Source organism: Petaurus breviceps, unplaced genomic scaffold (genome assembly GCF_028583685.1).
Source record: "Petaurus breviceps papuanus isolate PSGF00001 unplaced genomic scaffold, PetGlider_PUasm1.0 118, whole genome shotgun sequence".
Classification (NCBI taxonomy): Eukaryota; Metazoa; Chordata; class Mammalia; order Diprotodontia; family Petauridae; genus Petaurus; species Petaurus breviceps.
Genome location: NW_027185616.1, coordinates 25429403 through 25456053, shown reverse-complemented (window position 1 = coordinate 25456053; position 26651 = coordinate 25429403). Strand labels below are relative to the sequence as shown.

General features: G+C 38.6%; 1 protein-coding gene, 1 long non-coding RNA gene and 2 pseudogenes across 2 annotated transcripts in view; all 4 read right to left on the bottom strand.

The window, feature by feature from the left end:
* Positions 1-26651, bottom strand: part of DCP2 (decapping mRNA 2) — a 407293-nt gene that overhangs the window by 10368 nt on the left and 370274 nt on the right. The window lies entirely within an intron of this gene.
* LOC138160613 (uncharacterized) overlaps positions 3420-26651 on the bottom strand; it is a 39040-nt gene continuing 15808 nt past the window's right edge. The window contains exon 2 of the long non-coding RNA XR_011168175.1: positions 3420-4002. This is a non-coding gene — a long non-coding RNA (uncharacterized lncRNA). The remainder of the gene's footprint in view (positions 4003-26651) is intronic.
* LOC138160867 (poly(rC)-binding protein 2-like) lies at positions 13189-16495 on the bottom strand (annotated as a pseudogene).
* On the bottom strand, positions 16696-19083 carry LOC138161538 (nuclear pore complex protein Nup85 pseudogene; annotated as a pseudogene).

Sequence of the window (26651 nt, the reverse complement as noted above, 5' to 3'; positions counted from 1 at the left end):
TCCTGTTGGTCAGATGATAGAGATTACATTTTAAAAGATGAACCCCATATCTGGCCAAGAAGTCTTAACAGTGATCCTGCTATAACATTTAACTACTTACTGACCTCAGTCACATTTGTTTCACTGAATTATATTCATTTCTTAAGTAAAAATTTTCCTGTAAAGAAAAATCTATTATCGACTATGAAAACAAATGGCCAAAGGGTCACAGAGGTTTTGCAACTGCTGTTAACTCTGAAAATATCAAAGAGCTCACACAGGTTATCACAACCACAATTAACTCCAAGAAATAAAATAAAATGAAAACATTACAAAACCAAATTGGTAATAGTGGTCATAAGCAAAAAGCTTTCTTTGTTCTCTTGGAAGAGGGAAACTAGACATGTGCTAGGGCTTCCTTTAGGAGGAGGCCCAAGGCAGTGAGGCTAAACCTCTATCTAGATCTGGATCTCTCTCTACATATATGTATGTACATATATAGTGTATATATACCATGTATGTATGTATATGTGTGTGTATATACATATACATATATGTGACCAAAAAATCAAACTGTGGTGTAGCAACAGTAATAAGACATAACAGCAACAGTCAGGCAAAGTTGCCTAGTGACAAAAAGTCCATTAATAGCAAGGTTTTATGTCCAGGCCTGCTGATGCTTACACAAGGTCAGAGACCATCAGTTCTGTGACTTAGTTGCAGCAGAATTCATCCAGAGGGTGAACCGAAAGGATTGTTGTTATGCTAAGCTCAGAGTACAGTTTGCTTGCTGGGACTTAGCTCTGGAAAACAGGGAGTCTGCTAATAGTAAAAGGAGAAGGATGGTCTTCACTTGGAGATATTATTTAGAGATAGAAGTTTTTTAAAGATACCCCTTAGAAATAATATTTCTGGGGTGGCTAGGTGGCACAACGAGTAAAGCGCTGGCCCCAGAGTCAGGAGGACCTGAGTTCGGTTCCAGCCTCAGACACTTAACACCCACACACAAAAAAAAACTAGCCGTGTAACCTTGGGCAAGTTACTTAACCCCAATTGCCCTCCAAAAAGAAAAAAAAAAAGAAAAATATTTCTTAGGGAGTCTTATGATCTTTTTAGCATATTAGGTGAAATACTTAGCTAACTTTAGAGATAATCATCCCTCCAAAATAACAATTTTGACTTTATTATATGTAGAAAATTCTATATTAGAGACCTTATGGAATGATAAAAACACAGGTTCTTTACCTTTAGAAAACAATACTTCTAAAAGGCAAAAATTTTAATACGACACTATCAAATAAGTTTTGCCTTATTTTACCATTTTCATTGATGATTTACTTGAAATGTTCAGCATTCATTAACTTCTTTGGTTTGGTAGTTCACTAAAGATCATCTTTGTTTTCCATGAAATTGGATAAAACACTTTCAGTATTTAAAGTAAACACAAGAAGGAAGCAATATCCTCCCTATTTTCACATTTTTCTTCTCTTCATTTAGCCACAAAGGGAAAGCTTATAATTCTCTACACAATATAAATATATTTTGTAACTGAAATGTTTTCTGAATATTTTATCTTCCTGGCAGCACCTTTCTGTCATTGTCTACAATTAGGTAATGTTGCCATTAGTCACTAGATGACATATTACTGTGTTTTGATACAATATTAGAATTATTAGTAACAAATTGTAGGGTTCTTTTTTTTCCTGTAGGAAGAGGGAAAAATTTACCCAACTTGTATGGTGAATTGGGGTTTTTTTTGCATTAGAGAAGGTATGAGTTGAGACAATAAAGAATAAGGCACAATTAATTTAATAAAGCTATATTGTTTCTTTACAATTCCAATTCTCATGTTTCCATTTTCAAAACTCAATCAACTTTATGCTTTTTTTTTTGTTGTTGTTGTATTAGAGTGTTACCTGTTTCTATTGTTAGACGCCTAAGTGCACTTATTGCCTAACCACTCATCTCCGGGTAATGTCGAAATTGTCAAATTTGGGAAGGATTTGGGAGAAATATGTTTTAGGAAGCAGCTAGGTGGCTCAGCCAAAATAATACTGGGCCTAGAATCAGGAAGACCTCAGTTCAAATTCAGCCTCAGATACTTTCTAGCTATGTAACTCTGGGCAAGTCACTTAATTTCTGTTTTCCTTAATCTACTTGAGAAGGAAATGGCGAAGCCCTCTAGTATATTTGCCAAAAAGACCCCATGGACAGTAGGGTCCACAGAGTCACAAAGAGTTGGACATGACTGCATGACTTATGGGGGGGAGCTGCTTCTGAGTTGGATCGGGGGTAGGCCTAGAGAGGAAGAGTAAGCTCCGCTGATAAACAGATGTTATTTGTTATTGCTGAAAGCAATAATATATTACACACATGTGTTCTTCCTTTCCATGGAAAGATTAACTAAGGTCTGTGGGCTCCACCTAGCTCTCCTTCTCTAGTAACATAGAGTTTAACTATACTAATACTTTATTTTTTTTATTTAATATGCTACTATATTATTTTTTTCCCCAAGGGGATTTCTACCATTGAGAAAGGAGGCACCGCCACTTTTCATATTAAAGTTAGTTATTAATCACGCTGTTTGGTGGTTTAGTAGTGGTGCTATGCTGGTCTAGGGAGTAACTCTGCTAGGAAGCTGATCCTTCCTCTCACTTTTTGCCACCATGATGTGGGTCACTGTGGGGCCAGGCCTGGCTCAGTTCCTTTTTTTTCTTTCTCCTTCCTTTCCCCTCACCAACCTCCAGGGTGTACCAGTTAGAAATGGACATAATAGGAGCTCTTCTTCCCCTAACCTTCCAGTCAATGACACTTTCCCTTTCTTTCTCTTGAGTAAACAAATAATCTTCATCCTCAGTCCCATAGGAGGGTAAGCCAGTGAGATGAATAAAAAGTCTAACGGGTAATTAATAAATCAGCAATTTATTAATTAGGCTAGCAAATGAACAATAACTTGAGGTCAATGTCATAACAATGTCATAACAAAAGGCTATGCATGGAGGTTGTTGAATATTTAAAAATTTTTGGAATAGGGGATGTCCCCAAGGGTGAAAATCAACTCTGATTGGTTAATAATTAATGAGGGGGTGGACATGTTAATGAGAAGATGGGCAAAAATCCTTTAGCTCCTCCTGCTGAGGATGTGGCCTGATGAGGCTCAGCTACCTCCAGCAATCTGGAAAATGGAATCCGTTTCCCCCTAGACCACTTAGGTTGTTGAACAGTGTGCCTGGATTCACCTACAGTAGCTTGTCTTTATCCTTTAATCACCAATAAACTCTCCCAGTTGGGTGGGGTCTCAAACCCAAGGTTTCATTGTCAGCCCTGTTCTTCACAGGGACTGGGCTTTGAAAGAGGAAGTAAAAAGGGGGGAAAAAACCATACTAATAACTAACCTACTAATAATTGCTGATCAATAATTAAATAGAGGATCTTTGGGTCCTGTATGCAAAATTTTTTATTAATATAAGAAAATAATCATTTTTCTCACCAGAATTCCCTCTCAGCTCAGGGGCATCTTTCTGGATGGTCTTGGGCCAGTGTCTCCCTTGTCTCACAGCCAAAATTCTTCAGAGAGATTTGGAAGTCTCCTTGTATCGCTTCTTCTGACCTCCATGTGGATACTTGTCTTCTGTGAATTGTCTTTAAAGTAATTTTTTAGGCAAATGTACATTTGGCATTTGAACAGTGTAACCAGCCCTTCAGAGTTGCACTCTTTTTTTTTTTTTTTTGAGGGTGGAAGGCAGGGCAACTGGGGTTAAGTGACTTGCCCAAGGTCACATGGCTAGTAAGTGTGTCAAGTGTCTGAGGCCAGATTTGAACTCAGGTCCTCCTGACTCACCACAGCCACCCATCTCCTACACTTTCAGAGCCTCGAAAACAAACACTGAGCTAGGTAATGCATACACGAAGCTAACCATTTATGTGTACATCCTTCCAAGTATACTTCCAAGGTAAATGAACTTATCCACAGCATTCAAAAATTCTTCAACTGCTCAATAATCTTCAGTGTTTCCTTATTGCCTAGAAAATAAAATTCAAACTCCGTTACTTGGTATCCAAGGCTCTGCAACATTCTCACCTTTATAGCCTTATGCCATATTACTTTCTCCCTGAACTTATCCAACTCAGCAAAACACTCAACTCTTCCATTTTCTTGCTTTTATTTAGGCTTTTCCTATACCTGGAATGTCTAACTTCCCTCTCTTCATCTACTGAATCCCTAGACTTCTTTTAAAGCCTCCTAAGAGGCCTTCTCTAATCCTCCTGATTGGCAATGATCTTCTCTCACATATTTTATTTTAAAACTGTCTAATATACTTGTATAATATTGTGCACCATACCTCTCTAGCTTACTGTTAAATTCCCTCAATACAGTGTAAGCTTCTTGAGAGCAAGCACCTTGTTTTGTATCTTTCTAGCACAACAGCACTTCATATATAGTTGGTGTTTAATATATATTTGATATATTTTCTTGTATTCCATCTTTCATTCTAGGGTAAGGTGGCCCCAGGAGTTGAGGAAAGTTCCAGCATAAGCCAGTAGTAGAAGGGACATGGTTTTGAAGAACAGTACAGAGAAAGTCAGGAACAGATCAGGAAGAGAAAAAAAAAGACAGGGGCTGTCTTTCTTGTTTCTTGTATTTATATCCCAATTGTTTAGCACAGTGCCTGTATGGTAAACACTTAATAAATGTCTCTTTCCTTCCTGCCTTCTAGAAGGAAGACTTATCTTTTGTTTATTTAAATTAGACCTTAATCTTAACCTTAAAATAGATGATTATAGATGTTCACTATTATATAGTTTTAGCCAAGTGAAATGGCCAGAAGGGAGAAAGTGGTTTATTTTTTTTTTTTGATGTAAGGATTAGAGAAAGAACTCATACTCATAGGAAATTTAACTCAGATGAGTTTATCAAATAATGAGTTATTGTTATTACAACAAAGCATACTGCAAGAAGATGGGCAGGTCTGCAACTAATCTTTTCTATCTTGCTTTGGGGCATTCTTAAAGCACAGGAGGTCCTGTGGTCCAAACAGGACTTAGTATCCTCTTTCAGGAGTGCAGATTGAACACACTAGGTTCTTAAATATTGGAGCTTACCTTATTTCATAGGCTGAATGGTTGTTGCTGTGCATGTGTGTGTGTGTGCATGTTTTAATTAGCAATAAATTAAATAGGAATAAACCCCAGTTTATCGCTCTCTCATTCTAGGGTCTTCAGCCTGATATTTTGGTATGTTATTGGAGAATGGAAATAACATTGGACTTGAAGTCTAATGTCCTCTGTTTGTTTTTGCTCTTACACCTTAAGCTGGATGACCTGAGGCAAATCCCTTAATTTCTCTGAACCTCAGTTTTTGATGAATTATGATAGATAGAACTAACTACATAAAATTGCCATGAAGAAAACTCTTTGTCAATTGCAAAGCTACATAAACATGACAAGGCATTTTAAAAATTATATATTACATTACCTACATATAATACATCATTTAAAACTCCCAACTCTCACCAAACCTTTCTAGAATTCAGTTCTAATTATTTACAGGGGAAGTGGACTTTAAATGATACATTGTCCAATCCCTCTCATTTTGCAGCTAAAGGTCCAAAGCAGCAAAATTAGGGATATCATTCTCATCCAGATCTTCCCATTCCAAATTTGGTGTTTTTTCCTGACCCATCCTGCCTCAATCAATCCTTTGTCCAATTTACTGATCATCTAAAGATACTATTTGTTCGATATATAAAATTGATTGTTTCCAGTGCCAAATAAGGTAGAGAGAAGATGTGGGGAAACAGAGGCAGCAAAACAGATAGAGTTTTTTAATATAATTGACAAAGGATATTTAGAATCCTTTCAGACACATATTTCCTCACCATTTGTTCCTTTAGCTATAATTGACAAATCTCTACTAAAGTCATATTCTCAGTCTTCATCATGGTGACATTATGAAACATTGGCTGTACCAGTAAATGCAAGCTCAGTCATCAAGATCAGACTATCATTCATGTAGGTCACTTCTGTTTCTTAAGGCCTCTGTTGGAAGCATTTTTAGCTTCATCATGTGAACTACATATAGATAATCTACAGATAGCAATATATCGTATATTCAAAAAAAGATATTTATGACCATCTTTATCACACAGATTAGAAAAATATTTTTAAAAACAAGATCGATTTTTTTTCCCTTAGGTCCTAAGCAAAGTCCCTCCTATGCCTTTTGGATAACATGTCCTATAAAATGGTCTACTGGACAGCCTTTATTTCATGGGCCTAGAGACTGACTGTGACATCCAGTTTAACTAAGTTTGGAGAGGATTATTACCAGAATGTTGGTCATCAGGATAGATTTTTTTTTTGATCACAGCAATTTATGAAGACCATTTACCAAGGCATAGAAGGATCACGACATACATTTAGGAAAATATTATCAGTGACATCAGGTACTAAATAAGTACAATTGAAAAATTAACACAATTTTTAGGAGACTTGGAGAATCCGTTTAAAATTTTTTTCTTAATATCTATATTGCTGTATATGTCATTGAACTTATTTTATCTACCTCAAAAGAGTCTACCAAGAGAAATGTGGTTATAGTATATAATTATATTTTCCAAAATTTTAATTGAGCATATCTCATTACAAAAACATAATCAAACCAAAGTTTATTGCAGTTTCTCCTTGTCATCCCTGAGTACAAAAGACTACTGATGATCTCCTTAAGCTGCAGTCATTGGGCAGTGGAGTGAGCTCAACAATAAAAAGGATCATTCACTTATTTATCGTGAAAATCATGATCTCCAATTGAAAAATTGGTTATATTTTGTAAAAGTTAGCTATTTGTATTTTTAAGCAATTCTGTAGTTTCTCAAATGTCTAGAAGTGGGAGCTTTGGTTTGGAGATTACTTATCTTTTATTAACAGTTTCCCTTCAGTTTAAAAGGAGACAGAAAACTGGTTGCTGCTGGTTCCAAGAGCCAGTTCTTGAAAATTTGTGTCCATCTTTAAAAGGCCATAGCTGTTGGGGTGGCCAGGTGGTGCAGTGAGTAAGAGTGCCAGCCCCAGTATCAGGAGACCCAGGATTGGTTCCAGCCTCAGATACTTGGCACCCACACAAAAAATAACTGGCCGTGTAACCTTAAGCAAGTTACTTAATCCCAATTGCTTAAAAAAAAAAAAGGCAATAGCTGTTAACTATGGCCTTTCAATCTATAGGCACAGTGTTCTGTACATTTTTTTTTTGGACTGAAGTTCTGATTTCATTGGTTCTAAGAATTCCAAGTGAAGGAGCTCCAGACTGGCACCTGCTCTGCTGTTTGTAACCTCAGAGAGTTGCCTAGGATATTAAAAGATTAAAAGGTTTGCCCAAGGTCAAACAATCTTGGGTCAGAGGTGACTTCAACTCAGGTCTTCCTGACTGTAAGGCCAGCTCCTTATCGACTGCACTCATAACTTTGATGTAATGGATATAATAAATGGGCTGAATTAAATAGAACTTCAAGGTCTTCAGACTTTTTGAAATGGATTTACACTAAAAATTAATATAAAAATGAGTTTCATAAAAAAGTATGCTAATTTAATTTCCATTTTGGCTAATGGAATAGAAAGGAATAGAGGTTCTATACTTAGAAATTTTAGTAAAAAATATAATTGCTCTTTTATTTTCTTTCCCCAAAAACATTTTGCTTGATCTAGAGCTGCTTCAGTATAATGGAGCACAGATGGTTACTGATCCTAACATAGTTACGTAGAGTTCTTCTCCTTTTAAATAATGATTTAACTTTGGAAAATTGGACAAGGTATCCAACAATTCTGTTTAGTGTTTTAAACTGAATCTTATGAATATATAAGGAATTGTTTTGAAAGCATGTAAGAAAGAATTATTAGTGCTATATTGAAGCAATGATAAAACAGTCAGAAATTTTTAAAAAGTTGTCTGTTACTCATCTTTAAAATATATACCTTATAGCTTTTTTATGGTTTTAGATCTAGTTATATCTTTATTGTGGCCAAATATAGGAACTTCATGTATCTATTCCTCTAACCAGCTATGGTTTAACAGAGCAATTCACTGTTTTCTAAAAATAGAATTTTATTAATGGAGTCCAGTTTATAATGACATCTCTCATCTCTCAAAGAGTTTTACATTTTTTTTAAAGCAATTGGGGTTAAGTAACTTGCTCAAGGTTACATGGCCAGTTATTTCTGGGTGTGGTGCTAAGTATCTGAGCCCAGATTTGATCCCCAGATCATCCCGACACTGGAGCCTGTGCTCTTACTTGCTGAGCCACCTGGCCACCCCTAAGCAATTGGGGTTAAGTAACTTGCTCAAGGTTACACAGCCAGGTGTTTCTGGGTGGGTGCTAAGTGTCTGAGCCCGGGATTCGATCCCCAGGTCATCCCAACACTGGAGCCGGTGCTCTTACTTGCTGAGCCACCTGGCTGCCCAAGAGTTTTACATTTTAAGTATCATATAGTTTACATAGAAATAAAGCATGCAGAGACATAATTTCTTCAAAAGCTAAAATATTTTGAACAAGTAAAGGGCACAGAATGCTAAGTTTTTGTTCTTTTTTTACTACCATTTTCCTGAGGAAGTCAGTGACTCTTCAGGTTTTTTATCACCATTTAGAAAATCTTCCTGATGCCTGCTCTGAATTTAAATTTTTAAATTTTCATTTGAACCTCAACTATCGTGTTTCCCCGATAATAAGACCTATCCTGAAAATAAGCCCTCCCCTTACTGTGTAAGATTCCTCTAAAATAAGCCCTCTCCCGAAAATAAGCCCTATTGAGATTGCTACTGTAGTGAAGGTGATCCCCTGCGCTACACGCTACATTATGGTACCTTCTGTATGCACCGTCCCCCCCAGGTGAAACGCACACCGCGCTCCGAGCTGCATCCAATCAGAGCTGCAGCAGTGAGCACATCATCCTGTTCTTTATTGAATTCATTATTGAATAAAGGTACATTTTTTTTGTTCACCTTTACCTGTTTATTAAAATTGCTGTCAATGTTCATTAAAATAAGCCCTCCCCTGAAAATAAGCCCTCTGGTGTTTTTCTGTCCAAAAAAATTAATAAGACAGTGTCTTATTATCGGGGAAACACGGTAGTATCCTTTGGCCTCCTCTTTGCCAAAATTCAATACTATATTTAAAAAATAGAAACTATGTTTAAACTATATATTTACAATTATGCAGTTTATATATAGTGTATATAAGCATGTATACAATATATATCATCACATATGTTAATACTAGTGGCTTAGATTCTTGAAGATGACTGGCCACATTTAGAAATTTTCAGCCAACACTCAAACAAGGAGTTTTTGATTACTTGTTGAGTAATTTCAGTCATGATAACTCTCTGTGACCCCATTTGGAGTTTTCTTGGCAAAGACATTAGAGTAGTTCATAAAATGCCTTTTAGTAATTTGCTTTGGCATCATGTCTTTCATGCCTAGAGGCAGCTTGATGGACAGAACATTGGGCTCAAAGCCAAGAACTTGGTTCGAATTCTACCTCTAACACATAATGGTTGTTTGATGCTGGGCAAGACATCAACCCCTCAATTACCCCTCTAAGACTATAAAGTTCAGTCCTTAATCTGATTTTATAGCCTTTATTTTTAATTATTTCCACTGACAGTCCTCACCTACTAATGATAAGATGGCATTATTGTGCATTTTGCAAAAGTAAGAAAAAGCACTGAATTTAATTAAAGATATTTTGGGACACTTGAGGACCATGTTTCATAATCTTCCTCAGAATTTGCCTGGGAGAAAGAGATGCATTACTGTGCAAGGCAGAACCTCCAAGTAATGAAAAGCAAGTGAGGGAGGAAGACATCAAACAATGTAATCTCACCTCAAGCAAATCTACTGACCAGAAGAGCTATAGGAATTGTATACTAGTAGACTGGTATATAGTTAGCTTTTCTCTCAGAGCTTAGATATGAGTCTAAAGTATGTAAAGTGCTTATGTACTTATGGGATTTCATGGAGTCAGAGAAAGAAAACTTGATCTACATTCCTTAAAACTGTGTTTTGGTTTGTTTATTGATAGATTGACATCTTCACACACCCCCAATATTCCCAGATCCACCAATTAGAATATCTCCTTCTCTAAACTTTATTGTTAGTCAACAGACAACAAACATTTATTAATCACCTACTAAATATGGGTATACGCCCATAAAGTATGGGTATACAAAGAATGGCAAAAGATAGACCCTGCTCTCAAGGATTTCACAGTCCATTAAACTATGAATCAAAACATAAACAATTATTGACAAACAAGACATTTAGAGGTAATTAACAGAAGGAGGGCACTTGTATTAAGGAGAAATCTTTTTGCAGGGTAAAGCCAGGAAAAAGAGATGAGGAATAAGAGAATTTCTAGGCATGAGGGTTAGCTATCAAAATTGCATTGAGTCAGGAAATGGAGGGTCTTGATCAAGAAACAACAGCAAGGAGGCCAGCATCACTGCATAGCAGAGTACAGGGGTGATTAAAGTATAAGCAGAATGCAAAAGTAGGAGCATGGCAGTTTATGAAGGACTTTGAATAACAAAGAGAATTTTGTATTTGATCTTGGAAATAATAAGAGATCCTCTAGAACTGATTGAATAGGGAGGTGATGGGATCAGACTTGTGCTATAGGAAGATAAGCTTGAGAGCTGAGTAGAGAATGGATTGGAGAGGGAAAAGACTTCATGGATGGAGACAAACCAGCAAGCTGTTGCAATAGTCCAGGTGGGAAGTGATAAGGACATATACAGGGTAGTGATAGTGTCAGAGGAGAGAAAGGAGAATACATAAATGGTATTAAAAAAGATAAAATCAACAAGATGAAACAAATTATATATGGGGAGAGGAAAGTAGAGAGATTTAGAGGTCAAGGATGAAACCTAGACTGTTTGCTTGGGTGACTTGGAGAATGGTGGTACACTCAACATAGGGAAACTAGGAAGAGAGATGGGTTTTGGTGGGGGGGGAGGGGTAAATTCAATTTTAGAAATGTTGAGTTTACAATTAAGGGACCGGGTGGAGTCAAGATGGTGGAGAGAAGGTAGGAAGTTGCCTGAGCTTTTTCCAATTTCCCTCAGAAACAACGTTAAATCAAGCCTCTAAATGGATTCTGGGTGACAGATCCCACAAAATAGAGACAGTGAAACAATTTTCCTGCTTAAGATAACTTAGAAGGATTTCAGAAAAGGTCTACCTGATTTGGGTAAAAGGCAAGCACAACCCAGCAAAGATAACATCCAGGCAAGCCAGCAGGAGCTTAACCACAGCACAGATCATCAACCAAGGCCCCTCATTCTTGGCTCAGCAGGCTAGTAGCACAGCAGGTAAGCTGTGAGAACTCCAGCCCAGCACAGAAAACAGTTTGCCAGTCCTGGAACCCTAACACAACAGACACAACTAGGCCAGGTGAACCCAGCATAAGCTACAAGCACCTGAGGCCCCAGCATGGAAAGCTAGTGACCAGACCTCTGGCCCCCAGCACAAGAATCTTGGTACAATTTACCCTGTACCCCAGGAGTAGAGCTCAACTTTCTAAAATAAGCAAAAAACCAAAAAGGGCCCTGACCATAGAAGCTACTATTGGCAGGGAAGATCAAAACACAAACTCAAAAGAGAAAAACGATGTCCAAATGCCTACTCGTGAAGCCTCAAAAGGAAATATATTTGGTCTCAAGACTAAAAAGTCCTCTTGGAAAAGCTCAAAAAGGATTTTAAAAATCAAGTAAGAGAAGTAGAAGAAAAATTGGCAAAAAGAAGTGAGAGTTATGAAGGAGAATTATGAAAAAAGAGGCAACAGCTTGGAAACATTAACACAAAAATTAACTGAAGAAAACAACTCTTTAAAAAGTAGAATTGGCCAAATGGGGGGGAAATCCACTGAAGAAAACAGCTCCTTTAAAAGTAGAATTGGCCAAATGGAAAAAAATATATATAAAAACTAAATGAAGAAAATAATTCCTTAAAAATTAGAATTGGGCAAATGGAAGTTAATGACTCTAGGGGACACCAAAAATCAGTCAAATGAAATCAAGAGAATGAAAAAATAGAAGAAAATGTAAAATACCTCACTGGCAAAAGAATTGACCTGGAAAATAGATCAAAGAGAGATTTTTTTTAAATTAAAAAATACTTTATTGCTAAAAAATGCTAACCATCATCTGAGCCTTGAGTGAGTTGTAATCTTTTTGCTGGTGGAGTATCTTGCTTTGATGTTGATGGCTGCTGACTGATCAGGCTGATAGTTGCTGAAGGGTGGGGTGGCTATATCAATTTCCTTTTTTATTTTTAATGTTTTTCATATTTCAATTTATTTTAATTTTCAATATTCACTTTCACAAGATTTTGAGTTCTAAATTTTCTCTCCATCTCTCCACTTCCCCATCCCATGATGCCATGCATTTTTGATTACCCCTGCCCTCAATCTGCCCTGCCTTCTATCACCCAACTCCTCTTTGCTTATCCCTTTCTTCTATTTCCCTATAGGGTAAACTAGATTTGTTATATCCCATTGCCTGTGTATCTTATTTTCCAGTTGCATGGAAAAACAATTTTTAACATTCATGTTTTAGAAGTTTGAGTTCTAAATTCTCTCCCTTCTTCCCTCCCCACCCACCCTGATTGAGAGGGCAAGCAATTTCATATACGTTGGACATATTTAGTCATGCAAAACTCTTCCATTATGAGAGATAACTTAAGAATTATAGGACTACCTAAAACCAATGATCAAAAACAACAACAACAAAGAGCCTGGACAACATTTAGAAATTACCAAGGAAAACTGCTCAGCTATCCTAGAACCAGAGGGTAAAATAATCATTGAGAGAATCCATTGATCACCTCCTAAAGGAGATCACAAAATGAAAACTCAAATAAATATTGTAGCCAAGTTCCAGAATTATCAGGTCAAAGAGAAAATACTGCAAGCAGTCAGAAAGAAGCCATTCAGATACCAAGGAGTCACAATCAGGATTACACAAGATTTAGCAGCTTTTACATTAAAGGACTGGAGGGCTTGGAATATGATATTCCAGAAGACAAAGGAACTTTGATTACAATCAAGAATCAACCAGGCAGGAAAATAGAAGAATAATTTTTCAGGGGAAAAGATGGATATTCAATGAAACAGTGACTTTCAAACATTCCTGATGAAAAGACCAGAGCTGAACAGAAAATTCAATTTTCAAATACAAAATTCAAGAGAAGCATGAAAAGGTAAACAGGAAAGAAAAAAAACATGTTATTCAATAAGCTTAATCTGTTTACATTTCTACTCAAGAAGAGGATACTAGAAACTCTTGAGAACTGTATCTCTATAAGAGTAGTTAGAATGAGTATGCATAGAAAGAAGGTGTGGTTATAAGTTGACTTTGACGTGATAATTTAAAAAATTGAGGAGTAAGAAAAAAGAATGTAATGGGAGAAGAGGAAGGAAACAGGCAGAATAGGATAAATTACATCACATGAAGAGGTGCAAAAAACCTTTTACAGTAGAAGGAAAAAAAGGGAGGGAAGGAGCATTGTTTGAATCTTGCTCTCATTGGATTTGGCTCAAAGAAAAACTAAAATACACATTAGTTGGGTATAGAAAAATATCTTGCCTTTTAAGGAAGTAGGAGGGGAAAGGGTAAAAAGAAGAAGGGGGCACTGTAATAGTAATGGAATTTAAAGATCCTCCTGTATTGGCTTGGTTTTCAGATTGATTGTGTTAAAACCCAGAGCTTTGTGAATCCCATTTGTGGGATGGACTTGTTGACATGAAAAGAGAAGGCTTAACTGGGAGGAGCTGGTAACGTGAATTTAGAGAGACACAATCAGAGAGAGAGGCAGAAGAATTTTTTGGAAGCAGCATCTTGGAGGCAGAGATGAAGAGGATTGCTGAGGGCCAGTTCAAACTGCCCAGGACTTTTAAGAGCTGCCACCCAGAGCTGACAAGGACTGAGGAGACATGGCTGTTATGCTGGTACTTTTTCTGTCTGTTTTGATGTTGTTTTGCCAGATTCATCCACTGGTGAAGGACAGTGCTGTTGTTGCAGAGGTTCTGGAACCTTGCTGTTGGTTCAGGGGTCCTGAAGAAGGATTTTCTTGTTGTATGTTTACAGAAATCCTGGAAGAGGGTTTTGCTAATGTTTTTGGGGGTCCTAGGACTGTTCTGCAGACAGAGAATGAATTAATGAGGACACTGGGAAAGTATCTTGTGGGCTTGCTAAGCTTTGTCTCCCCAGGAACAAAGATTGCTGAGAACTTGCCTCAGGTCAAGATGAAGAAAAGACCTCTCTTTGGGTATTAAATGCTGTGCTTAAGCTTGTTGTAACTCTGGGGTAGATGGCCTATTCAGTTGTGATCCAAGGGTGGGAAACTTGACTTTTTTGTGCTCTGTGACTGACCAAATGAATGTACTTTACTTATGATTGGAAACTAATCTCCATTTGAGAAGAGGGGCTTTGTGATTGACTAAATGAATGTACTGCCTAGGGGTGGAGTAGTACTTGGAAGAGGGACTTTGTGATTGACTAAATGAATGTAATGTCCAGGGGTGGAGTATATACAGGAACTATATGAACACAATTACAAAACACTTTTCACAGAAATAAATTTGGATCTAAAAAACTGGAAAAACATCAATTGCTCATGGGTAGGCTGAGCTAATGTTAATAAAAATGACAATTCTATCTAAATTAATTTACTTATTCAGTGCCATATCAAACTACCAAAAATTATTTGATAGAGCTATAAAAATATAATAAAATTCATCTGGAAGAACAAAAGGTCAAGAATATCAAGGGAATTAAAGAAAAAAAATACAAGGGAAGGTGGCCTAGCCATACCAGATCTAAAATTACATTATAAAGTGTCAATCATCAAAACTATTTGGTACTGTCCATCTTTTTTTTTAATTCTTGACATTACAGAACTAAACTGAAATGCATTAATATTCTGCTGTTACATTTCAATAATAAAAGTGGTAAAAAAAAATCATAAGCCCCCCCCAAAAAACAAAAGGGGGAGAAACTTATAAAGCTAAAAATATGGTTTTCAGCATTAACACTGAACAGAGAAAGGAACACTGTAATTAAAAAAAAAAGGCGTGAATGATAAAGTTGAGTAGAAATTGAAAATTTACAAACTATTTAAAACCTGGAATTCCTGACTTCAGAAACTACACAAATGGATCATGGGCACTGAACAGTAGAAGGGGGTTATAGGAGAGTCTGCATTGTTCTAACTGCTCCTCATGCTCCTAGTCTCTGAGGGAAGCCTGACATTGATTAGATACTAGGTTAGGCTAATACCGGCAGCAGATCTAGTGATGGTAACCTGCCTATCAGTAAATCATACCACTTGATTGGCAATTTTCATCTGAGCCCCAGATATCTGAGGTATCTCATTGATTTGGGAGCCTTGATGCCCAAATATACAGCCAATTAAATCATTTGGAATAGTGAGCTCATGAGAAGTAGTTTGAGTAGATGGGTCCAAACCTGCCCAATAGACTTTCAGCTTTGGAGAGCTGATTTCAGTGCCACTGAATCTAGTGTTGCCATTCATCATGGGAAAGCAAGACTGCTGCATTGCCAACTGGTGCAATTTGATCAAACCTTGCTGTGGAATGGCATACTGTCCTTGAATGGTATAGGTCTGAAGAGGTGGTCCCTCCAGGTCAGGGTTGGGGTACATGGATGGAGTGTTGTGGGGACAGCTGGCACTGGCGCTGCCTGTACTGTGCCTGTCCTAACCACCTGCAAAGATGACTGGAGAGCTGAACCACTTGGGCTGGTTTTGGGAAGGTCATGCCTTTCAGGGGAGACTGGGAGAGTCTCCAATGTCACAATGCAAATCTATTTGACACATTCAGTGGATACATTGCGGGATGCTAGCAATAGTGATGTCCCACTCAGTTGAGTTCAGCAGCATATCTCCTCTCTCCTGGATCTGAGCCCCGCTACTCTCTCATTTCCTTGATCTTGCATCCTCCTTTTCCAATGAAAGAATCACACTGGCTAGTAAGGACCACACAAGGCTTAGGGTGAGTGGGCTTCTACGGGCAGCTGTATTGGTCATAGAGCTGATGATGTCCTCTTCCAGTTTGACAATGATAATAGCAAAGGCTTTAAAGATGGCATTGGTGGGTCCAGCCAGAGTAATTGTTCTTTCAGGACAATTCCTTCCTGAGATGTTGACATGCGCTACACTTTGTTCAATCATCTTCTTGACCTATTTTCCTTTCTTTCCAATAATGCTTCCAACTTCCTTTCCGCGTATGGTGAGAGTGACGTTTAATCCACCTTCAATCACACCCCTATCTGTGTCGAGCAGGTTTCTGGGGATCTGGACTTTGTAAAGCAGACAAGTCTTTGGTTACTGGTGGAAGAGGAAGCCAGAAACTTCGGGCGTGAGGCGATTGAAGGGACAAGGGGGAGCGGGCAGGAAAGGGAAAGGCTCAAGGGCGGAACAATAGGGGCAGACGGGAAGGCAGGAGAGCATCCCCCGACAGGGAGTGGAGTGGAAGAGGAAGGAGGAGAGTGGCAAAGGGAGAGCTGGAGGGGGGTAAAAGGAGACGGTTGCGACTGCTCTGGCAGCTTCTGACGGTGTGGGATTTTTTTTTTTTTAAAAGAAGGCATTTATTTTTAGAAAAACATACACCGCCATACAAAGCAAAGGTCCCGGCAGCTCCTCTGGCCATTTCAAGAGCCTTTCACGGTTCCCTCTATCACAATGGCCGTGCAAGATTTTGTGCAAGGGCAAGTCTCAGCATTTTCACTTTGGTCATCTCCTGGGGTCTCCGGCCCTCAAGATCTCTGGGCGCTGGTCTTGCTAGGGTTAGGTTCTCTAGGCACTGCATCAGTTCATCCGTTCGTTCAGCAGGAAAGACGACCGGTTTCTGTTCTGGTAGAGGAAGGACATCAGTTAGCAATGTCACCCGGAAGGATCGAGGGGAAATTTGAGAAGTCGTCAGTGACCGCACCAAGGAGGCGCATCCGCATAGAGATTTCCCCCATACAGCTGGTGAAACTCAAGATACCTTCCTAGGAAAGTCAGACCATCACTAAGCCTCATACCCAGCCTGCCAATGAGATCCAAGTCTAAGAAATTGCCGGGTTCACAGTAATTCTTAGGAACCCATCAGGGACAAGGGCGGCAAAGGCTGCTTCTTTGGCTCGGGTACTCCAGGACAAGGCAGAGGCCAGGCGATTGCTGCAGACAACTTTAATGCAAGGATCTTATAAATGCTTTCAGCTTGTTCGGTCATTTGCCTCCTCTCACAGATCTGAAGTACTTTGAGGTCCTTTTGCTCTGTGTTTAGGGGAATCTGGTCAATATGTAGCTCCAGGTAAATAAACTCTGCCCTGCTCTAGATAATCAATAATCAAAGTAATCCACACTTAGCTGCCACAGTCCATGATTAGCAAACAGTCCTAATGCATATTGGAGCAAAAGGAATTTTTGCATTTTGGAACCAAAATAGGGGTTGTGAGAATGGAGAAATTTGCAGCGATCCACAAACCAATTGCGCATGGCAAAGCTGCCCTCCTTGATGACTTGATGAATGTCAAATTCAAAGGCTGCCACCAAAATGTTGTCCAAGAGTTCTGGACTACTATCACCTCCCAGAAAAAGATCTAGGCTGGATTGGGCATAGAAGTGCAGTTCGAGAAGTTTCACTATGGAGTGAGAGTAGAGAAGCCAAGTCACCAAGAAATGATACCAGTTACTGAGAATTCTTTCTGCTTCAGTAAAGGCACTGTCATCTCCCAGTATGATCTTGCAGAGGGACTCCAAGTGGAGTGGGGGTTAGAAGCAAAGGTGCCATCTTGAAGATGTGGCTCACATTTCTCATGCCAGTCCTGTCATGTCAGCTCCAGTTTTGTCAATGTCTGTGTGTTGCCAGGACTGGGAATAAGTATTGTCATCATCAGGTTCCCCAGGACTCTGCACATGTTGGCTGAAGCAGGGTTAGCATCAGCTTCTTTGGAAAGCTTGTGGGTTGTTTTTTTTTTTTTTTTAATTTTTGCCATGCCTTGTCTAGACAGCCCTGCAGGATGAAGAGAATCAGCGAATTCCAGATGTTGTCAAGTTTGTTAGAATTTTCACTACCAAGAACATCTGCCAAAAAATCATCCATCTCACACATGTGCAGTTGGACCCAGGCAAGGAAGTGAAGGAAGAGAGGGCCAGCTGGGGGATACTTCAATAAAGAGGATTTCATAAAGGTTCCAGATTAACTCTATTACAGGAAGAATAGAAACCCGACTACTATACTAATGACCACAGACTGGCTGTTGAGCAGCTATTGCTACCTGATACATTTCTCCATAAAGGCCCTTATAACTGACCAATAATTTTTACTCACTCAAACCAGTTGAGCTTTCTTGGATTTTCCTGTTGATTCTTTCTAAGTCCTCTGAAGCCCCATAAAGATGTCATGGGACTCATTGAGTTTTCATCCCAGAAGCTGGTGTCTTTGGGTTTATCAAAAGGTAGATTATTATAGTCATTTTCTACTGTGTCTTGTGTATGTAACCAGTTAGACTGTGGAACAGGGTCTTTCATAGGCAAGAGATCTGGAATCCTGGTGCTGGTAGCAGTCTTCCAGCCCCTGGTACTCTCATTGACCAGACTGACAACATGGAGGCACTGGATGGTGAGACCACACTCGCATTGATTCCAGGGGTAAATTCTAAGCAGGGGCAAATGTGTTTTGACTGGAGACCTGGAGAAATGCTGGTGTATGAAACTTTGTTCAAAAAAACAATTCAAAGAAGAGAAGGCACTGGGCTGCCCTTTCATTTGTACAGTCCAGAAGGATATAGATGTTTATTCTTGAATTCTACTGAAAAATTTTCAATGAGTTTCATCTCCAGTCAAAACACATTAGTGTGAGTCTATATTATCTGAGATAGTATAGAGGGAAAAGAGAAGTGGACCCACGGCAGAGCCCTAAGCGTACCCACAATTAGCAGAGGGGACCTAGATGAATATCTAGTAAAGGATATTGAGGAGAAATATCTTTTCAAAACCTAAAAATAAGAGAATATCAAAGAGAAGGGAGAAATGAATGGTGATTGAGAAAAGGCCATTACATCTGACAACTGAACGCAATGGTAACTTTGGAGGGAGCAGTTTGGGTTGAATTATGAAGTTGAAAGGCTATAGAGAGTTACAAGAGAGTGAGATTAAAGGAAGTAGAGGCGTTGATTGTAGATACCTCAAATAAATTAGGAAGGAGAAATATTAGCCAATTGTGAGGATAGGTCAAGTAAGAGTTTTTTGAGGATGGGGAAAACATGGGCATGTTTGGAGGCATTAAGGAAGCAGCTAGTGGTGGATAAGGAAAGATTGAAGATAAGTGAGTGGCTATCGTAGAGGGGGCAATCTACTAGAGAAGACAGAATGAAATGACATCATTTGTGCATGTAGAGATGTGAGTATTGGCAAATAGGGCTACATCTTCATGTGAAATAGGGGTAAAGGAGGAGCTAATAGTAAAAATTATTTGACTTTATGGAAGATGAGAAGGAAGGGAGAAGACCGAATTTGGGGTGAATAACCTCAATTTCTTCAGTGAAACATGAGATAGCTGAAAGTGAGAGGTGAGGAGCTACTGGTGGTTTAAGGATTGTTGAAAGTATTTGGAAAAGCTGTTAATTGGGATGGCTAGTTGATTAGAGAGATGTAAAAGGATTGCTTTGCTGCTGTAAGTGATCGATTCAAATTATGTAAGTTTGCAATTTCAAAGTCAATTTTCTCTACTTTGTTCAAGAGCATGTGAGTAGTGTTTAAGGCAGCAGAGAATTTTTTTTTTCTTAAGCAATCAGGGTTAAGTAACTTTCTCAAGGTTACACAGCCAGTTATATCTGGGTGTGGTGCTAAGTATCTGTGCTCAGATTTGATCCCAGATCATCCCAACACTGGGGCCGGTGTTCTTACTCACTGAGCCACCTGGCCGCCCCTAAGCAATTGGGGTTAAGTAACTTGCTCAAGGTTACACAGCCAGGTGTTTCTGGGTGGGTGCTAAGTGTCTGAGCCTGGATTTGATCCACAAGTCATCCCGACACTGGAGCCGGTGCTCTTACTCGCTGTGCTACCTGTCCGCCCCTAGCAGAGAATTTTTCAAGACTGTCCCTTCAAAGGTGTTTGCTGAAGGGCTCCTTTCTTCCTCTTCAGAGTTTGGATAAGGACTCTTCTTCATCTTGGCCCAGTTTTCTTCCAGTTAAATACACATTCACCATACTTGCGCAAAGACAATTTCATTTCACACATTCTGAGAGAAAGCAAAGCATCTCCCAACATCATCCTTTGGTTCCTCAAATCCTTTCTGAGGAGAATTTTAACTATGCTAGTGAGCATAGTTCCCCTATGACCTGACAAATAAAGGTGACCTGAGGTGTTTACCCAAAAAGTGTGAGGGGCTTAATGCTTTGGTGAATTAATGGTGGGAAAAGAATAAGGAAGGGCAGGAAAAGGTAAGCCAGGACTAAGTCTAAAATCAACCCATCCTTATTGGACAAGTCTTCCTTGGAGGCTTGATCCAAAAAATGACTGGACTGAATAACTCTCCCTTTCAAGGGTGATATTGCTTCACTATCTACATAGCTTTTGTGAAAAGGGCCAATTTGCCGACTGAGGATAAAGAAGGGGATCATATATTTCCACTAGAAGGCTGAATCCCTCTAGTGAAGGATGAGCAGCTACTTCTGTCTAAGAGTACTCCTTACATCACTTATAGTGCCCACGTATCCCATGTGGTCTAAGGCTTATCCTCAACAGGCAAATTGGCACTTTTCCCAAAAGTTGTGTGCTACGGGTCCTCTTTGAAAATGAAGAACAAGGCAGGTAGGTGGCGCAGTGAGTAGAGCGCCTGCCCTGGAGTCAGGAGGACCTGGGTTTGGATCCGGCCTCAGACACTTGTCATATACACACAAAAAAACTAGCCGTGTCACCTTGGGCAAGTCTCTTAACACCAATTGCCCTATCCTCCCCCCTCCGAAAAGCAAAACTAAAGAAAAGAAAATGAAGAACAAACACAACCTATGAGGAGACTGCACTGCCTGAATAGGGACCCAGCTAGTTGGATAACTCAGATCTTCCTCTCTCTCTCCCTCTCAAAAGGAAGGTAAAATTGGATGGCCATAAACTACCCACTTAACTTGGGGTTTACTGGCTAGATTCCTTCCTTCATTTCTGTCTGTCTTCTTTCACAAAACCTTAAATCCAGTTCACCACAAAGCTCATAGACTGAACCACAAGAGGTCCCTGCCCGAGTTCCACTTAATGGCTGTATTTTGGGCTCTCCAGGCTTAGAGTCAATGTCAATGGTAACTGCTTCTCTCTGAACAGCAACTCTGAGGGTCTTCCCCTCCCAACTGGATTTTTTTTCTTTCTTTCCAATTAAAGGGGTCATCCTTTTCACTCACTTCTTAAAGAATGGGCTTTACCTCAGTCTAAATGAGCACCTGAAAAGGCCTTAGCCTAAAAGGACCAGGGTCTCCCATTGCATCCTGAATTATCTCCAGTCATCCTGATGAATATCTGGTCACTGGATCCACATGGCTCTGGAGGAGAAAGTGAGGCTGGTGACTTTGCACAGCCCTACCTCATTCAATTCCAAGTCAACTATAAGTCATGCCATTTCCCTGATGCCATGGTCCTCTTCGAAAATGAAGGACAAACACAACATATATTTCCACACTCGGAATGGCTTCACAGATCCCATGTCCATATTAGCAATGGATACATGCCTAATCTCTGCTAATCTTGTAATAGCACCATCATGAGGGCTTTGTTAAGCAGAAGATGTGATGTTTCTTATAGGTTCTGAAATGTCCCACAAACAACTCTATAGAGTGGGAGATACAGGTCAAAATTTCTGCATTAGACTTGACCCCAAAGGGGAGAGTCTTTGATTGCTGTCTTGTTTTCTCCATGCCCCAGACCAGACCAATTTTCTAGACCCATAGCCACCCACTAAGAATCAGTGTAGCTGAAGATCTTATATGCCCCATCCCTCATGACTTTTTCCATGAACAAATTAAAAATTCCCATTTAAACACTAAATTAGAAATCCTAAAAATTAAAGTTGAGATTAGTAAAATTGAGAGTGAAAAAATTCCATTGAATCAATAAATAAAACTAGGAGTTTGTTTTATGAAAAAAAATGGATGAACCATTGTGATTTGATTTAAAAAAGAGAGAGAGTAGAAAGTTGAATCACTATTATAAAAAATGAAAAGGGTGAATATATCACTAATAAAGATGAAATTAAAGCAATTGTAAGGAATTATTTTGCCCAATTAAGTGACAATAAATGTTAACAGCTGAAGTGAAATGGAAGAATATTTACAAAGAATATAAATTGCCTAGATTACCAGAAGAGAAAATAGAATATCTAAATAGAACTATTTTTCAAGGAGAAATTGAACAGGTCATAAATGGGCTTCCTAAGAGAAAATAAGCAGGATGAGATGGATTTATAAATGAATTCTATCAGACATTTAAAGGTCAATTAATATAGTATTAAACAAATTATTTGGATTAATAAGTGAAGAAGAAACCCTACTAAATTCCTTTTATGAAACAAATATGATACTGATACCTAAACCAGGAAGGGTAGAAACAGAAAAAGAAAATTACAGACCAATTTCATTAATGAATATGGATGCAAAAATTCTAAAAAATATATGCTCAATTAAAAGCATCAAACTCTAAAAAGAAAAATTCTAAAAAATACTAGCTAAAAGATTACAACAATATATTACAAAAATTATAAATCATGATCAAGTAGGATTTATACCAGGAATGCAGATAAGGCTTACCATAAGTAAAACTATTAACATAATTGATTACATCAATAACAAAAGTTTAAAAAATCATATGGTTATATCAGTACAAGAAGAAAAAGCTTTTAGTTAAATTTAACACTCATTTTTATTAAAAACACTTGAAAGTATTGGTATAAATGGATTTTTCCTTAAACCAATAAAAAGTATTTATCTAAATCCATAAGCAAGTGTTATTTGTAATAGGGGTAAACTAGAAGCATTCCCAGTAAGATTAGCTGTGCAATAAGTATGCCCACTGTCACCAATATCATTCAATATTGTATTGGAAATCCTAGCAATAGCAATAAGAGAAGAAAAAGAAATAGAAAGAATACGAAGCAGGAATGAGATAATAAAACTATCTCTTTTTGCAGATGATATGATAATACACTTGGAAAATCCCAAAGACTCAACTAAAAAGTTGACTCAAATAACTAATTTTAGCAAAGCAGCAGGACATAAAGGAAATCTGGATAAATCATCAGCATTCCTACATGTTACAAACCAAACTCTGCAAGAAGAGATTGGTAAACAAACAAATAAGCAAACATTTAAAATAACTCTACACAGTATATAATACCTGGGAGTATACCTGCCAAAACAAACCAATTATTTTTGAAAATTTCATGCAAATAAAATCAGATTTAAATAATTGGAGAAATATTAATTGTTCATGGGTATGCAGGGTCAATATGATAAAAATGACAAATTTGCTCAGATTAGTCTGCATATTCATCACCATCCCAATTAAATTACTATTTTTTTCACTGAAATATATAAAATAATAAAATTCATTTGAAAGAACAGAATGTCAAGAATATCAAAGGAAATAATGAAAAAGAATGTAAAGAAAGGAGGTTTAGCAGTACCAGATCTTAAATTATATTATAAGGCAGTAATAATCAAAACTATCTGGTTTTGGCTAAGAAACAGAAAGGCAGATCAATGGAACAGAATAGACAAACAATTTAGCAGCAAATAAGTATAATATCCTTGTATTTGACGAGGGTAAAGACTTGAGATTTTGGGATAAGAATTCATTATTTGGTAAAAAAAACTGTTGAGAAAACTGGAAAGCTATGTGGCAGAAACTGGGCATCTTATACCATTTACAAAGATAAGGTCAAAATGGATACATGATGTAGATATAAAGAGATTTTACAAGAAAATTGGAAGAACATGGAGCATATTATTCACCAGACTCATGGATAGGTTAACAAGTTATGAATAAACAACATGTAGAAAGCAAAATTAGGTATAAAATGTATAATTTTGATTATATTAAATTAAAAAGGATTTGTACAAATAAAATAAATTTAGCCATGATCAGAAGGAAAGCAGAGGGGCAGCTAAGTGGCTCGAATCTGGCCTCAGACACTTGACACTTAAGTAGCTGTGTGATCTTGGGCAAGTCACTTAACTCCAATTGCCTTGCCTTAACCCTCCAAAAAAAAAAAAAGGAAAGCAGAAAATGGGGAGTTGGGGAAGTGATTTATAGACAGTTTCTCAGATAAAGGTCTCATATCTTAAGTATATAAAGGATTTTGTGGGGCAGCTAGGTGGCGCAGTGAGTAGAGTGCTGGTCACGGAGTCAGGAGGACCTGAGTTAGGATCTGGCCTCAGACACTTAACACACACACACACACACACACACACACACACACACACATAAAAAAAAAACCTAGCCATGTGACCTTGGGCAAGTTACTTAACCCCAACTGCCCTCCAAAAGCAAAAAAAAAATTTTTATCAAATCTATAAGAATACAAATCATTTCCCAAATGACAAATGGTCAAAGGATATGAATGGGCAGTTTTTCAATGAAGAAATCAAGATAATATATAACCATATGAAAAAAATGCTCTGACTCATTATCGATTAAAGAAATATGAATTTGAAATATGAATTTGAATTTATACCTATCAGATTGACTAAAATGATAGAAAGAGAGTAATTAATGTTGGAGGGGATAGGGGAAATTTGGGACATTAATTCATTGCTGGTGGAATTGTGAATTGATGCAACCATTTTGGAAAAAAATCTGGAATTCTGGAATTGTACCTAAAGAGCTATTAAATTACCAATGCTCTTTGATCCAGCAATGCCACGACTTGCTTTATTTTCAAAGATGATTACAGAAAAAAGAAAATAACCTGTATGTTCTAAAACATTTATAGCAGCTCTCACTTTGGTGGCAAAGAACTGAAAAATGCAGGGATGCCCATTAACTAGGGAATGACTGGTCAAGTTGTGGTATATGATTGTGATGGAATACTACTGTGCTATTTGAAATGATGAGCTCAATGATTTTGGAAAAAAGTGGGAAGACTTGCAAGAAATAGTGAAGAGTGAAATGACCAGATGTAATGGGAATGTAAATTTTTAAGATCTTCCCTGCCCCTAGGCTAAAGTGCACCTGGAGCCTGGGGTGGGAGGCTTGTTTTTCAGTAGATACTTCTTGATTGGCCAGTGGGTTGTTACATTCTCTGAGCCAGGAGAAGGCTATATAAGCCCTGATGTGTAGCTTTGTTTTGGGGCTCACTTTGAGAAGTGTTCTGTGATTTGATCAGATGAAACTCTGGAAAGCTGTTGTCCAGAGCCCCTCGGCTTTGAAACCCAGATGTTGTTTGGTATGGATGTAATGGTTGCACAGTTTGAAATCTGTCTACTTGATCTGTTTCTCTGACATGATAATTCTGTCTGTATACTCTGAAGTTCAGGGTGATGACCTCTTTCCCCTGAACTAGGTAAACGATACATATTTGACTGATTACAGTAAGCTTGTTAACCCATTTTGAGTTGCTTTCCTTTATCAAAGCAGATCCAACAACCTGCGGTGGCAGCAACCCTGGGGACGCCGGGGTGCTTGCTGCTACAAAATGGCATCACGAACAGGATCTGCAGAGTAAAAGGAAAGTATGGGGTCTGGGATAATTGTTTGTTTCCCAGTTGTGGTAGCTGTGACTCTGTGGAGCCGTGGAGCAGGAGAGAAGAATGGCCTGCATGCAGACTTCTCTGAGCTAAGAGCAGAAATGGTGAGCTGCCTGCATCAGGACCTGGGCAGAAGCCAGGAGCGGCTGCCGCCTGCAGGAGGAGAAGGAACCCTGGAGTTTGGAATTCAGCCACAGGAAAAGATAAGAACTGAGCAGCAAAGCAGGGGCACTGAATGTGTTTCCTGGCTGCATCACACAGTTTGGGACCCTGGGGGAGGATGGACTTGTGACTATGGTGGGTGGGATGAAGTGCCTTGGATCCCCAGGGACCCCACCTTGTTGGTTTTGTTGCCCAGCCCCCTCTCTGTACTTGGAAGCAGGGGCTGGAGCTGTGTGAGGGGAAGGACACATCCCTCCCCCTGCCCTAGAGAACTTTATTTGCCCTCTTGTTTTGAATTGAAGTGATAATGCAATATACTTTGTGTTTATTTAAGGCCCTATGGCCACTTTGGTAACTTTAGTTATGTATCTTGCAAATGTGACCTATGATTGTTAATGCTAATTCAAAAGTAAATTGTCTATGCTATGGGCATGAAAGATCTTGGGGCTGAATGTAATGGGAATGTAAATTTTGAAGATCTTCCCTGCCCCTAGGCTAAAGTGCACCTGGAGCCTGGGGTGGGAGGCTTGTTTTTCAGGAGATACTTCTTGATTGGCCAGTGGGTCCAGAAGGTTGTTACATTCTCTGAGCCAGGAGAAGCCTATATAAGCCCTGATGTGTAGCTTTGTTTTGGGGCTCACTTTGAGAAGTGTTCTGTGATTTGATCAGATGAAACTCTGGAAAGCTGTTGTCCAGAGCCCCTCGGCTATGAAACCCAGATGTTGTTT